The 13,383-nt window shown below is 38.3% G+C and overlaps 1 protein-coding gene across 2 annotated transcripts in view; it reads left to right on the top strand.

Moving 5' to 3' along the window:
• Positions 1-13,383, top strand: part of LOC123516276 — a 49,844-nt gene that overhangs the window by 3,286 nt on the left and 33,175 nt on the right. Inside the window, exon 2 of one of the 2 annotated variants that reach the window (XM_045275534.1) lies at positions 10,270-10,328. The exons of the other annotated variant lie outside the window; for it this stretch is intronic. The gene's annotated coding sequence lies outside the window, so the exon portion shown is untranslated. The remainder of the gene's footprint in view (positions 1-10,269; positions 10,329-13,383) is intronic. 2 annotated transcript variants of the gene reach the window in all.

Below are 13,383 nucleotides of genomic sequence, written 5' to 3'. Positions count from 1 at the left end.
TCATTAATGACCTCCTTAACCAAACTTCTTGTCCTATCCACTCCTACGTTGATGATACCACATCTTTCCACATCCTTTCAGAGACGACAAACCGTTCAGGAAGTCAACAGATCATGCAGGGACGCCACAGAAAGCCTGACTTCTGATCTTTCTAAGATTTCTGACTGGGGCAGAGAAAATCTAGTAGTTTTCAATGCCTCAAAAACTCAATTCCTCCATCTATGAAGTCAACACAAAGAGTAATTAATGGATCTAATTCTGAGTGGGGGGAAGTGTTAGTGGGGTGCCACAGGGCTCAGTTTTAGAGCCATTATTATTTCTAATATATATCAACGACTTGGATAGTGGAATTAATAATGATATCAGTAAATTTGCGGACAACACAAAGATAGGTAGAGTAATTAGGTCTGATTCAGATGCCAAGGCTTTGCAGGCTGACTTGGATAGGATGAAAGAATGGACTGATAGATGCCTAATGCAGTTCAATATTAACAAATGTAGGGTACTGAGCGTAGGTAGAGATAATTCAAGCAATAGGTACACGATAGATAACGTGGCACTAGGAAATTCCAAGTACGAGAAAGATCTAGGAATCATAGTTAGCTCTGATCTCGGTACAAGGAAGCAATGTATCGAGGCCAGAAATAAGGTAAATAGAGTATTAGGGTTCATTTTTAGAAGTGTTAAAAGCAGGAGTCCTGAAGTAATACTAAAATTATACTTGGCGCTGGTCAGGCCACATCTTGACTATGCGGTACAATTCTGGTCCACACATTTTAGGAAGGATATAGCACTGTTGGAGTCAGTGCAAAGGAGGATGACTAAAAAGATACAGGGAATGAGGGATATTCCCTATGAAGAGAGACTGAAAAAACTTAATCTGCATTCCTTAGAGAGACGTAGGTTAAGAGGAGACCTGATAGCAGTATTTAAGTGGTATAAGGGTTTTAACAGAGGGGACATGAATGTAGTTCTTAGGATCAGTAGTGGGGACAGAACCAGAAATAACGGGATTAAACTTGAAAAATTCAGGTTTAGGAAAGAAATGGGAAGAAACTGGTTTTCAAACAGAGTGGTTGATGAGTGGAACGGTCTCAGTGGGCATGTAGTCAGGGCTGAGTCAATAGGGAGTTTTAAAAGAAGGTTAGATAAATTCATGGATGGGGAAGATAGATGGAATTAGATAGATTAAGCACACTGGGACTGCCTTGTATAGGCCTGGCGGCCTCTTGCAGCTTCCCTCTTTTCTTATGTTCTTATGTTCTTAACACAACCTTATAGTCAACTATCCCCTCTTCTTCAGTGACACTCAACTGTCTCCCTCTTCCACATTGAATATTCTTGGTGTGTCCTTTATTCATAATCTTAACTGGAAACTTCACATCTCATTTCTTGCTTAAATAGTTTCTGTGAAGTTAGGTGTTCTGAGGCGTGTCTGTCAGTTTTTCTCGCCCCTCCAACTGCTAACTGTCTACAAGTGCCTTATCCATCCCTGTATGGAGTACTCTTTGCATGTTTGGGGGTTCCACTCACAGTTTTATTAAATAGGGTGGAATCAAAAGCAGCTTTTCGTCTCATCAACTCTCCTCCTCTGACTGACTGTCTTCAGCCTCTTTCCCATTGCCAAAATGTTGCATCTCTATCTTTTATCACTATTTTCATGCTAATTGTTCTACTGATCTTGCTAACTGCATGCTTTCTTCTTCCCTATACTGTCCAAATCTCTAATGCAAGAGTTAACCAGTGCTGTCAATCATTTATACCTTTCACTGATAAACTCTGGAACTCCCTGCCTACTACTGTATTTCTGACTTCCTACGACTTGTTTTCTTTAAAAGGAATGTATCAAGGCATTTGCTTTCTAATTTTGGCCAACACATTCTTTCTTCTAGAGAACCAGCACCCAAGTGTTTTTTACATTAAGGCCTATAGCGCCTGTAGGCTCACTTGAAGAGTGTGTAAGAAGCACTGTTCAGTTTCCTCCCATTAGTGGCACGGAATTTTATTTATAGTGGTACCCATATTAGGGCCCATATCACCCCCGAAACTCATCTTGGGTGTAACCACCTAGAACGTGGGTATCATGGTGACATGTAGGTAACTTTAAACCACTTGACAAATGGCAAAGTGTTTAAGGCTGTACGTGGTGGGATTTGAACCTACGTGTGGACGTCTGCCCGATCCCACGCTCACCACCTTATCCACTACACCAGCCCTTGGCTGGCTCTTTCTCCTACACACACACACACACACACACACACGTCTATCACAAGGTGATAGACGAAGAGAAATCTAGAAGAAATGAAGAATATAAAGTGGGAAGATGGAATTATGCCAAGACAGATTTTGGAAACCTAAAGAAATTCTTTCAAGAGACAAATTGGATGAAATTCAAGAGTGCTAAGGGAGCAAATGAAAAGTGGAAGGAATTTATAAAAATATACAAAGAAGGTGAGAAAAAATTTGTACCAATAAGACAACATAGAGAAGTTGGAAAGCAGGACTGGTTTAACGATAGATGTGAAAAGGCTAGAACAAGAAAAGAGGATGCATGGAAGAGGTGGAGAAGGAAAAGACGGATTAAGCAGTGGGAAAGTTACAAAAGAGCAAGAAATGAATATGTGTTGATTAGAAGAGAAGAAAGAAAGAAACAAGAAAAGGATATAATTGATAAATGTAAAGACCAACCAAGGCTTTTTACAGACATGTGAACAACAACATCAAAAATAGAAAAGTATTGAAAGTTTAGAAGTAAATGGAGTATACAGTGAAGATCCCAGGAAATGGCAGAGGCTATGAATGGATGCTTTCGGAAGGTATTCACAAAGGAGACTGCTTTTGACAAACCACTGGTAATGGAACAGAAAGGGATTATGAAGGAGTTTCAAGTAACTGTGGAGGAGATCAAGAACATGATGGGGAGTTTAGAAGTGAGAAAAGCTGTGGGACCTGATGGGGTATCAGGATGGATTTTAAGAGAATGCAGGAGCAATTGGCAGAAAAAGTTTGTGAAGTAATTGATGCCTCATTAAGGGAAGGCGTAGTGCCCCAAGACTGGAAAAGAGCTAACATTGTCCCAATCTATAAATCAGGTAACAAGAGAGACCCATTGAACTATAGACCAGTGTCACTTACAAGTGTGGTAGCTAAGATGTGTGAGAGGGTGGTGAAGAATAGATGGACAGACTTCTTGGAGAAAATGACATACTTTGTGAGTGTCAATTTGGTTTTAGGAAAGGGCGTTCATGCACGACAAACCTGATATGTTACTATTCGAGGGTGATAGATGTAATACAGGAAAGAGATGGTTGGGCTGATGGAATATATCTGGATTTAAAAAGGCCTTTGATAAGGTACCACACCAGAGACTGATCTGGAAACTTGAAATGGTAGGAGGAGTGCATGGCAGTTTACTAAAATGGATGGAAGACTTTTGGTAGGAAGAGAAATGAGAACAATAATTAAGGACAGACCATCAGAATGGGGATTGGTGGAGAGTGGAGTTCCACAGGGATCAGTGTTGGCACCAGTAATGTTCGCAGTCTACATAAATGACATGGTGGATGGGGTGTCCAGTTATGTGAGCCTATTTGCAGGCGATGCAAAATTGTTACGAAAAGTGAGATGTGACAAAGATTGCGAACTACTCCAGGAAGACTTGGACAGAATATGGAAATGGAGCTGTACATGGCAAATGGAGTTCAACACGACAAAATGCAAGAAAATAGAGTTTGGCAAGAGTGAAAGAAGAATCAGGAGTATGTACAAGATAGGAAATGAAGACATAAAACCAGTCATGAAGAAAAAGACCTTGGGGTGACAATTACCAATGACCTATCGCCAGAGAGACATATAAACAAAATAATTGGAGAAGTATTGAACTTATTGAGGAACATAAGAGTGGCGTTCGTATATCTAGATGAAGAAATGATGAAGAAAATAATTACTGCAATGATAAGACCGAGGCTTGAATATGCAACAATACAGTGGGCTCGAACTTAAAGAAACACATAAGGAAACTAGAGAAAGTACAGAGGGCTGCAACAAAATGGTGCCTGACTTAAGAGATTTGACTTATGAAGACAGACTGAAAAGAATGCAACTTCCAACCCTGGAAAACAGAAGAGAAAGGGGAGACCTGATAGCAATATACAGAGTGATGATTGGCATGGAAAAATGGATAGGGAAGATCTGTGTATGTGGAATGGAAGAATGTCGAGAGGGCATGGGAAAAACTAAAATGGCCACTTATAGGAGAGATGTGAAAAATATAGCTTCCCTCATAGAAGGGTGGAAGCATGGAATAGTTTAGACGTGGAAGTGGTCAACGCAAGGAATATTCATGATTTTAAGAAAAAGCTGGACATTAATAGATATGGAGACGGGACAACACGAGCATAGCTCTTTTCCCGTATGTTACAATTAGGTAAATACAATTAGGTAAATACACACACACACACACACACACACAAAAAAAAAAAAAAAAGGAATAAAAAAGCCAGTATGGCTTCCATCAAGGTCACTCTACTGCTGATCTGGCTTTCCTTACTGAGTCTTGGTGGTCTTCTTTTAGAGATTTTGGTGAAACTTTTGCTGTCGCTTTAGATATCAAAAGCTTGTGATAGAGTCTGGCATAAAGCTTTGATTTCCAAACTGCCCTCCTATGGTTTCTATGCTTCGCTCTGCTACTTTATCTCAAGTTTCCTTTATGACTGTTCTACTACAGCCGTATAAGACAGCCACTGTTCTTCTCCTAAATCTATTAACAGTGGTGTCCCTCAGGGTTCTGTCTTGTCACCCACTTTTTTTCTATTATTCATTGATAATGATCTTAACCAAACTTCTTGCCCTATCCACTCCTATGCTAATGATACCACCCTACACTTTTCCATGTCTTCTCAGAGACATCCAACCCTTTAGGAAGTCAACAGATCACACAGGGATGCCACAGAACACCTGACTTCTGATCTTTCCAAGATTTCTGATTTGGGGAGAGAAAGCTTAGTATGTTCAATGCCTCAAAAACTGAATTTCTCCATCTATCAACTCGACACAACCTTCCAGACAACTATCCTCTCTTCTTCAGTGACACTCAGCTGTCCCCATCTTCTACACTGAATATCCTCAATCTATCCTTTACTAATAATCTAAACTGGAAACTTCACATCTCATCTCTTGCTAAAACAGCTTCTATGAAATTAGGCATTCTGAGGCATCTCCACCAGTTTTACTCACCCCTCCAACTGCTAACTCTGTACAAGGGTCTTATCCGTCCTTGTATGGAGTACTCCACATTTTTTTTTTTTTTTTTTTTTTTTTTTTTATACCATGTGGGCTTTTCACGGGAATTTATGGGCTAAAGAGGATACTTATTAAGGGTACCTCCTATTTCAAAGCCCACCCGCTAGGAAACCGTTGCCCCGAGTGAGGAAGTTTAGAGGGGTTCCACTCACACAGTTTTGTTAGATAGGATAGAATCAAAAGCTTTTAGTCTTATCAACTTCCCTCCACTGACTGACTTGTCTTCAGCCTCTTTCTCACTGCCAGAATGTTGCATCTCTTGCTATCTTTTATCGCTATTTTCTTGCTGTATGCTCTACTGATCTTGCTAACTGCATGCCTCCCCTCCTCCTGGAGCCTCACTGCACAATGCTTTCTTTTTCCTCTCATCCCTATTCTGTCCAACTCTAATACACAATTATTCTTACATTCTTCTGGTAAACACTGGAACTACCTGTCTGCATCTGTATTTCCATCTTCATATGACTTGACTTCTTTAAAGAGGGAGGTATCAAGACATGTGTCCTTTACTTTTTGGATAATTCTTAATAACTCTAAGGAAACTTGCAATCCAGTGGTCCTTTTTTTTTCAATTTTTGTTCCCCTTGGCCAGTCTCCCGTCTTGCATAAAAAAATAAATAAAATAACACAGATGCATACAAGCACTCATATTTTCCAAAAAGGACTGAAACAGGCCTCCTCATTGTATTCTAGAGAACAGTACAATAGACACATTCTCCAAATACAGTGGTAGTTCAACATACGGTCGCCCTAACATACAATTTTTTTATATATGACGAAAAATTTTATATAATTTACGCCTTGAAATACGACGATATTTTTAAGTTACGATTAGCCATCAGTAGGTGGTGCAGCGATCGCTCGGCTACCCACGTCCACCCGAACATTCAGCCTGCGTTGTGTATCGTTGTTCATCCTTTGTGCATGTACAGTAAAATCTCAGCTCACGACCTTAATTCGTTCCTAAATCCTGTTCGTCACCTGATTTGTTCGTCCCCTGATTAAATTTTTCCCATAAGAATATTGAAATACCATTAATCCGTTCCAGACCAAAAAAAAAAATCATACTTTTGTCCATAAAACCCATTCAAAATAGACCTTTAATGTATGCATGACATGAACGAAATAATTATAAAAAGCCTAAATTGTTTTACTTACCTAAATGCTATCAAAATGATAATAAAATGAATAAAAAAAAAAAGGTTATTTACCTGAGAGACTGGACGTTGATGGCATGATGGAATAAAGGAGAGGAGGATGGGGAGGAAGGAGGTTATTGGTTTGAGGAAAACAGGAAAAAAAAGCACTGTGAACAGTTAGCAATGACGAACAAACTGCCGCACATCAGTTCGTAGCGAGCGCTCAACTGCAACTGAGAGTGAAGGACAGCATCAGCGTGGGTGAGCGGTTGCCGCCTGCCGGCGAGCTGTTTAACTGCGTTCGTCCCCCGAAATATCGTTTGTCCCCTGGGTCGATATAGTGACAAATTTTTTGGTCGTTTTGCGAATTGTTCGTCCTTAGAGACGTTCGTCAAGCGAGGTTTTACTGTATGCATCTGTGCTCTTCGACAGTGTGTATTTTTTATTAAGTTTTGTGAACTCAAGACTCATAGGTCCCAAAAGTAAAAGTTTGGTGAGAAACACACAAAATAGCCTGTATTCACATACTGATTACACTTAGAAATTCAATAAACGAGGGAGTACAAATGGTTTTCTGCCCTCAAGCAACTCTTCCTCTTTGCAATGCAAAAAACCAGAAGTCTCTAGATGTCATGGTTACCAAAATATCACAGGTTGAATGAGGTAGTATCATCGGTTTACGTGGCCTTGTGTCCGATCGGGTTCAGTGGCCGTGGCTAGAGCGAGAGAAAACAGGCCCCTTGTATCCTCTCTCTCTCTCTCTCTCTCTCTCTCTCTCTCTCTCTCTCTCTCTCTCTCTCTCTCTCTCTCTCTCTCTCTCCTGTTCTGATACCACTCTCATTCAAAAGTTGTCTCCCCATAACATGGCGAGAGACCCAAGGTATAGAAGGCACGCGGGAGAGGGAGAGGTGGTGGAATCAGACACAATGAAATCACTGTCGATCGCTCCTACCATTTATCGTTGGTGACACAGTGACGTAGAGCATATGTTTACTCCTGATGAGTGTTGCCAGCTCACAAGCAAAGAAAATGGAAAGAAAATAGCCAAAATATAGCCATAAAAAGCCTAGATGTCTATCAAAGTGCCTTGTGTGATGAATGTCTATCGATGTGTCCCGAGTTTTGCGGGTTAAGTTGTTATTTTGAGCAATATAGCTAATTTATATCATGCATACAATAAACATTGTATTTATCTTATAGTAAATCTATATTTGGTTGGTATTCAAAGCATGTTTTTTTTTTTTTTTTTTTTTTTTTTTTTTTTGGGGGATGGTAAATTCATATCACAAGAACGAATTAATTGTATTTCCATTAATTTCTATGGAAAAGATTGATTTGATGTACGATTTTTTTGTTATACAACGATCGTCACGGAACGAATTAAAATCGTATGTTGAGGTACCACTGTACAGTGCTACCTCAAGATATTAGTTTAATTAATTCCGTGACGGAGCTTGTATCTCAAAAAGCTCATATCTCAAAAAAAAATTTCCCATTAACATGCGTTGAAATGCCATTAATTCGTTCTAGCCTCCCCAAAAAGAGCATCCCAATATTTTTTCTCGTAACCTTTAATTGCCCTTGGCTTTTGTGTGTGGTAAATAAGGAGAGATTTCAGCTTCAGATCTCCAGTTGCATTACCGCTTAGCATCAGAGTTAAGTGGTCCTTTAATACGCTAAATCCTGAGCTGCTTTCTCCACCTTTGCAATAAAAGTTCTTGAAGACATCTTCCAGCATAGACCTGTTTCATAGGAGTTGATGACTTGTTTGGCACTGTAGCCACACTCCTCACTGTGTTGCTGAGTGTTCGCTTGAATGATACAGCTGCAGGTTCGTCAGAACTTGTTGCCTCACCACTCATTCTAATGTTGTGTAGGACTGCTTGACTTTTAAATCGGTCAAAAAAGCCCTTACTGGCATTGAAAACTACCCCCTCCCCACCTCAAAGCTCTTCTCCTGTAAATCTGCATAAATGGAGAGGGGTTTCGTTGTCACAATGGAGGTAGAAAGAGACATGCAGCAGCGGGTCTTGCCATCTATCCAGAGCCTTAACAGTTGCTCCATTTCTTCCATTATTACAACCTCTTCCTTGTTTGTGTCATGGCCATTGATGTGGAAGCTGTCTCACCTGCTTTTTTCATATCAGTGGCTTGTTTAATGATGGAGACTGGACTGGGGCAGTTGCATGGTTCTGGTGATTTGGTTAACACCTTCACCCCTCTCATGATGCTTCACAATTTCCTCTCTCTCTCTCTCTCTCTCTCTCTCTCTCTCTCTCTCTCTCTCTCTCTCTCTCTCTCTCTCTCTCTCTCTCTCTCTCCAAAAGGATAAGCTTTTTATTGGCCTTTTGGCTTTAACTTCACCACCACTTGATGTTGCAGGCTGCTTTGAGGATATAACTCACTTGCAGTAACCAACAATAGATGTGAATTTACCCAAATTGCAACACTGTGTAGAGACAGTCTGGAAGTCTGGGAGAGCGAGCACAGCTGAAAGCCAAGCGGGAATCATTTCGATGGATGGCCGGTGCAGTGTGGGTGGTGCTACGTTAGTGCGGTGCCTTTGTTTACATTCTAGTACTCGGTTGAAGATCGGATAAATGAGCAAGAACAACGGATAATGAGCAAGTGGGTATAATTCCTAATGATCATAAAATCAAGATATTGAATAATGAGGCATTGAATAATGAGGGTAACCTGTATGTCCACTGGTGGGTCATAAATATCATAGATTTTTCATGGTATGCAATGCAACCCACTGGTGGACAAACAATTTGAGGTTGCTAGTTCATTTGGGTGTTCTCCCAGACAACAATCTGCTCCTCTCGCTTTGCTGGCTTGACCAGCACTGATGTGACGACAGTTTTTTTTGTGTCACAGTGTGGGAGAGCTCGCTGCGCTGGCAATCACAGGGAACATGTTAATCTATCCTCATAGCTAGGTCTTTCAAACTTGGAACCAGTTTGGTTGCAGCTCTTTGAATCCTTTCCATCTTCCTTATTTCTTACTTTTTATGTGGTGACCATACAAATACAGCATATTCTAGTTTAAGTCAAATCATGTATTCTATTAGTTGTTTCATCATCTCTTCATTTATGTAGGTAAAGACCCATTTTTTTTTTTTTTTTTTTTTTTTTTTAATAACTCGTATGTTTCCCCAGCTATATTGTTTATGTGTTTTTCCGGTGATAAATTAAAATTTTTTGTAATACCCATGTCTTTCTTCTTTTGTTTTCCGAATTTCTACTCCTCCCATAACATAAGATCTTGTCTGTTTTATTTTACTTTTCCCTAGTTCCATCACTTTTTACTTTTTTGCATTAAATTCCATTTCCCATTTCTTGCTCCACTCATGTATCTTATTCAAGCCTTTCTGTAGCATTTCACAATCCATGTAATTTTCCACTTGTTTCAGTAACTTTGCATCATTTGCAAATAAGCCATATCATTAATATATACTGTGAACATTACTGGAGCCTGGACTGTTCCTTGTGGAACTCCACTTATAACTCTACACCACTTAGATGCTTCATATTTTTATCACTGTTATCATTTGTCTGTCTTAAGAAGTCTGTTATCCAATCCAGTACTTTTTCCTGTAAACCACCTACCATATTTGATGGCTCATAAGATGCCTGGGCTCATAAGAAGTTATGTTGAGGAAGTATGTCAGTAGTATTATCCCTTGTTATTAATTCATATATAAATACAGCAATATATAATTTGTTTATGTCAAATAGTTTTATAATGCTCATGTTTTTAAAATTAAAGGGTGTGTGTGATTAAAGTAACCAGAATTACTTATGATCCTAATTATTTTCTTTTGTAGATGGACTAGGAGAAGTAGATGAGTGGGATATATATTGCACCACACTGGTGTACAATATTGTAAGTGTGGCAAAACAAGGGTATTGTAGAGAATTTTAAGTATATTATTAGGCATGAGGTCTTTAACTTGATATAGAAGAGAGACAATTCTAGACAATTTAAGACATAATTCAGCAGTATGTGGTTTAAAGGACAAATTGTCATCAAAGATCACACCGAGTAATTTGTGTTGTTTGGTTGTGTTGATGACATTGTCTTTGTATAACAGAGTTGGAAGAGTTTTAATTGTTTTGTTGGTGAAAAGCCTATAGTAAGTTTTGTTTCAATTGATCGTTCGTCTATTACTTAAACACCATTTGTAAAATTTTTCTAAGTCATGGTTAGTTAGCAATTTCTATTAAGGATGTAGGATCTGTGCCAGTAGTGAATAGAGTAGAGTCATCAGCAAAAAGTATTGTTTTTTTATCAGAAAATAAATTTGGGAGATCATTAATATAAATAAGGAATAGAATTAGACTGAGGACACTACCCTGAGGCGCACCGTACTCAATATGTCGTGGTGTAGATAAATTTTTTTTTTATTTTGTACTTTGGGTTGTATAGGTTAGGTATTCTCTAAACCAGCCATGTATGATGCCACTTACTGTATTTGATGGCTCATGAGATGCACCCACTTTTGGCAAGTATTGAAAAAAAAAGAAAAAAAAAAATTGATAAATGAACAGATTTAAGCTCTGAATATCAAGTGAAGAATATCACCTGATATTTGAAGACACATGCATTTAGAATTTTAGATCATTATTAAATATCAATATTTTGCATTTAAAAAATTTGATCTTTACTAGTAGGCTACACACCAACTGCTGAACTGGGCTGGTCATACAGTGCATGGTACATGGTCACTTAGACAAATTCTTCCTGACTGGTGTCATTCTATGTGAATTACCAATAAGTATGACCTATTATATATTGTTACCTTGAAAGAAAGAGTTGTTTTGTGGTGTAATATCTATCATCACTTTTTTTTACATTTACAAAGATGTCTAGGGTTTGATTTTTGAGCCTTTGTTGCCATCAACCACTGTCTCAGTACGGAACCTTGGCCTCATAGGACGCAGGGTCATTTTCTGAGACATGTTTTGGAGAAAAAGGTGTGTCTCATGAGCCATCAAATGCAGTATACCATAATGCTTTAGTTTTTGCAATAAGATGTCATGTTTTACTGAATCAAAAGCTTTGAAGGTACTTAAGCCTTGACAAAAACAAAATTGTTTTCTGTTGATTATAGATTTACTTTTAAGAAAATTTAGTAAAAATTTCTTTACAAGATAGTGAGGGAAGATGCCTTTTTCAGTGGACTGGTTGAACAGGATTGCTAATGGGATAGCTATCTGTTTTTTTATTAGCTTTTAGAAGACAGAAAGAGATCTCATGAATATTACTTTTTATGTTTTGGAGAGAGAGAGAGAGAGAGAGAGAGAGAGATATGAGGTGCCAGGCAGCTGTGTGTTGTTTATATTGCTTTTGCTGCTGTGCTGATACACAATTTGCTCATTATGTCATCTAGAAGAAAACCTGGTCCACTTCATACTAAATTATGCTCAGTCAAAAGAAGAAAGAAATGAAATTGAAGGCCTCAATAAACTGGTAAAGGAAGACAAAAATCAAGTGATTGGGGAGCTTTTGTTTACATATGTCTGTTATCTGCCCCCATTCTCTCTCTCTCTCTCTCTCTCTCTCTCTCTCTCTCTCTCTCTCTCTCTCTCTCTCTCTCTCTCTCTCTCTCTCTCTCTCTCTCTCTCTCTCTCTCTCAGTGTGGCAGTGTTATTATCCTCACCTGCCCAACAACATTCAAACAGAAATGCATAACTATTGTTTCACTTGGGCAGGCTGCAGGTCCAATCAGCCAGGAACCACAAATCACCATAAGTATCACTCTGGTGACCCACACAGGCAAGCAGTCACCACTCTTCACTTTATCACAAGTTTTGTAAATCATAGACCAACAAAACAAGTTACTACTGTGGTATCGAGCATGCCTTTTTCTTTTGCTTGTTTATTGTGTTGTGTACGTATTCATCCGTGTGACTGTCGTGATCCGAGCTGTTGCACGACATTGCACAAATTCTCCAGCTGCTGGTTATAAATAGTCAAAGTTTTTTTCTACCTTTAATTAACAAAAATAATATCTATACATAAGATGTTCGTTACGGCGCTGACAAATGACAATCACAACTCCTTCTGTTGCCTTCTCCACTGCAAATCATCACAATTTCCCTTACAAACATCCATAAGAATTACTTTAATCTTGTATATATTCTCATATCAGAACAGATTCTACCTCAATGTCATCCACTATATCTTCATAACGTTATTACAATATCTGAACACTGCTTTATTCATCAGTAAATCTCATATGTAGTAATTACAACATTTCCCCTTTTAACCAGTTACCCATATATAAGAATTACCTTTACTTGGTATATGAAGACAAGCAACCAACGTAACACACCACTAATTATATTACCATACATATATAGTTACCTTGCTCCGTTCATGAAAATGACAATGTAACACACCACCGAATATAATGACAATCTTGATATATCCACGCAAGCAACTTCACTCAACAAATCTCTTTTTTTTTTTTTTTTTTTTATACCCATAGATAAGAACTACATTAACTTCATACACAAATATACACAGTAAATATGTTATGTAACTTATTTGTCAGAGCCACACATGCACACGCATACTAGTATGTAGCTGTATACAAGATCCTTTACTCATAAATGAAAATACAAATACAGTGGTACTTCGACATACGATTTTAATTCGTTCTGTGACAATCGTTGTATATAAAAAAAATTGTATATCAAATCAATTTTTCCCATAGAAATTAATGGAAATACAATTAATTTGTTCTTGTGATATGAATTAACACCCCCCCAAAAAAAATAAATAAATAACATACTTTAAATACCAACCAAATATAGATTTAATATAAGATAAATACAATGTTTATTGTATGCATGATATAAAAAAACTATATTGCTCAAAATAACAACTTAACCCGCAAAACTCGGGACACATCGATAGACATTCATCACGCAAG

This window comes from Portunus trituberculatus, chromosome 40 (genome assembly GCF_017591435.1).
Source record: "Portunus trituberculatus isolate SZX2019 chromosome 40, ASM1759143v1, whole genome shotgun sequence".
Taxonomy (NCBI): Eukaryota; Metazoa; Arthropoda; class Malacostraca; order Decapoda; family Portunidae; genus Portunus; species Portunus trituberculatus.
The sequence above is the reverse complement of the archived record's forward strand: the minus strand, read 5'-3'. Positions and strand labels throughout refer to the sequence as shown.